Consider the following 2471-nt stretch of genomic DNA (forward strand, 5'->3'; position numbering starts at 1 on the left):
TTTTTCCTATTAATTTAATTTATTTTTTGTAAAATTATTATTACAGCTCTAAACATATCATAACAGATAAGAACTAAAACCAGTAACAAATTCTGAGTATTTTTGTCGTAAAATATTTAAGAGATTTACTGAGATGGGGGAGATGCTGTAACTTTTTGTGAGGTATACATATTTTCTCTAATATTTCTTTGCACTCCTCTCTGCAAAATTACAATTACTATAGCTGACATACTATCGTAAAAGATAAGACCTAAAACTGACAGCAATCTCTGGGTATATTTATGAGCAAATAAATAACAATACGTCCTGGAGCTGCAAACATGCAGTACATCCTCCAAAATCTCAGGGCATACTGATGAAATCTCTCCCATGCCAAGGTAATAAGTTACCGTAAGTTATTTATGGAACATTGAAGTGCTATGAACCTCTTTCCCGCTAAATTCATTCAAACAGCATGGCACGTAATATTGACACTCATATGAGGATTCCTGTCCATCACCCAAACCCTGTTATGTATAGATCCTCATATGAAGATTCCCATCCATTAAGGGTTAATGCAGTACATTAATTCAAGGAATTCACCGTCTTTTGCTCAAGTCTTAACATTCATCCCTGAGGGGCTGTACTAAACACAGCCCCTGCTGAACTTATCTGAAAAATTAACAAATACCAGCTGATCAATGGTATAGTTTGGTATTCTAGTTGGATGTTGGGAGGCCATGCCACCCCCCGGCCGATGAAAACTCACTCTCTTTATCATGGTCAGTTAGGGTACTGCCGCATCGTGGGGTCTGAGCACTTTAAGGTGGCAGAGAACTGAAACCATTCGACTTTAACAACAGAAGTCGACTAAATCGGGATATTACTTGCCCTGCACTTTGACTAGCCAATCTGATAACAGATGGGCCTAGTGACTAGGCTATACAGGTGTCTTTGGATAAAGGTATATGAAACCAGGATCCAAGAACCAATGCTTAGCCTAGTCTATATTACTTTAGCTGAATTTAGGACTAATACGAGGCTGGGCTTTGGTAAGCTAAAGAACTAGCTTATCTATAAAAAGAATATAAATCCATGTGCTCAAATTGCCCTTGTAAGCCATCACCAGCTAGGATCTCTGCAGTGGACCTCGGGAAAAAAAACCATCATAAACATCTGCCAAAAGCACTTTACAAAAGATTGGACCTATGAGTAGTTCAGGAACACAGTTCAACAAACCCTATTATATAATAAATAGCACTTGTGAGCTGCTGAGCCTGATAATCTACCGTGGCTCTGGGCGAAGGTACAGCGTATATATGTAACAAAGAATTTAAACCTGCCTCGGCTTATATTCAACAAAACAACGGCATTCTACCAAATAATTTTACTCACAAATCCTACTTCCAATGCAGAAGCACAAACCATTCACGAAATAACAATTAACTTACGAAAATAACCCATAAAATATCACATTCTACATCTGCCCTGCAGGCCCATCCTTAGGTTAAGAAATTCTCTGGGCTAAATCTTCCAATAATCTAGCTTCAGAATCACACCGTTCCTTATAATTAACAATTCTAAACTGATCATGACACTCACATAATTTTGTAGCAACAACAAAGTATATACGCAAATGCTATTCGACGAATTTAAAGGAACACTAAAGCCATCGACACACCGACGATTCGTAACCGCGCGCTCCTGCAACTTCTCCCGCTTGATTCTTTCTCGCGATTAATTCAAACCGAGTGGCGGCGGCGCGTAGCACCGCCTACGCGTCGCAACTAGTCCCTCAAAAAGTCAAATAAACGAAGACTTTCTTCCATATTTGCCATGTATAATCAATATTAAGTGTATTTTTATAAGTATTTAATTTCTAATCATATCAAAATACTTTCTTTCGGTTTACCAAGAATCGTAATTTTGAATCTTGTCGCCATCCCGGGGCATATTTAAAACCTCAGCATGTTGATGATTGGCCAAAGAGATTTCATTCTCTTTTCTCATTGGTTGCCAGTATTCAACAATGATGAAATTCTCAGAATCCCCCATGCCCCCCACCCCCAAGCAAAACCCGAAGAAGGGTTAATTATTTCTTCTTTTTATCGGGATCGGGGAGGTACAGAAAGAAAGACAAATGGGGATTTTTGGATTTCAGCTATTATAGTAGGCAGACGAAGAGACTTAAAAATGCTTTCTACACTCTGGTATAAGTTATCTTGATTACTCCTATCTAAAGTTGTTGGTAGGCAAAGCGAGTACTATCTATTCTATCGCCATATTTTAAAATGCGTAGAGCATTGCTGCTTAATTTTAATATTTTAAAAGGAGATGTTAGTTTCATGTTACTTGTAGTTTCATGGTGGGTAAATAATCAATGAATTTTCTACCAGATCCATTATACTGTGACTACACGGGCAACATGCAATTTAAATCACAGAAACGAAAACCTCCATCCCCCCTTGGGGAAGACCTAGCGGGGAGAGGTT

The 2471-nt window shown here is 38.4% G+C and overlaps 1 protein-coding gene across 1 annotated transcript in view; it reads right to left on the reverse strand.

Annotated features, from left to right (window-relative positions):
- LOC136845972 (proliferation marker protein Ki-67-like) overlaps positions 1 to 1723 on the reverse strand; it is a 24720-nt gene extending 22997 nt beyond the window's left edge. Inside the window, exon 1 of the mRNA XM_067116522.1 lies at positions 1582 to 1723. The gene's annotated coding sequence lies outside the window, so the exon portion shown is untranslated. The remainder of the gene's footprint in view (positions 1 to 1581) is intronic.
- Positions 1724 to 2471: the final 748 nt, after the last annotated feature.

Source organism: Macrobrachium rosenbergii, chromosome 14 (assembly GCF_040412425.1).
Source record: "Macrobrachium rosenbergii isolate ZJJX-2024 chromosome 14, ASM4041242v1, whole genome shotgun sequence".
Taxonomy (NCBI): Eukaryota; Metazoa; Arthropoda; class Malacostraca; order Decapoda; family Palaemonidae; genus Macrobrachium; species Macrobrachium rosenbergii.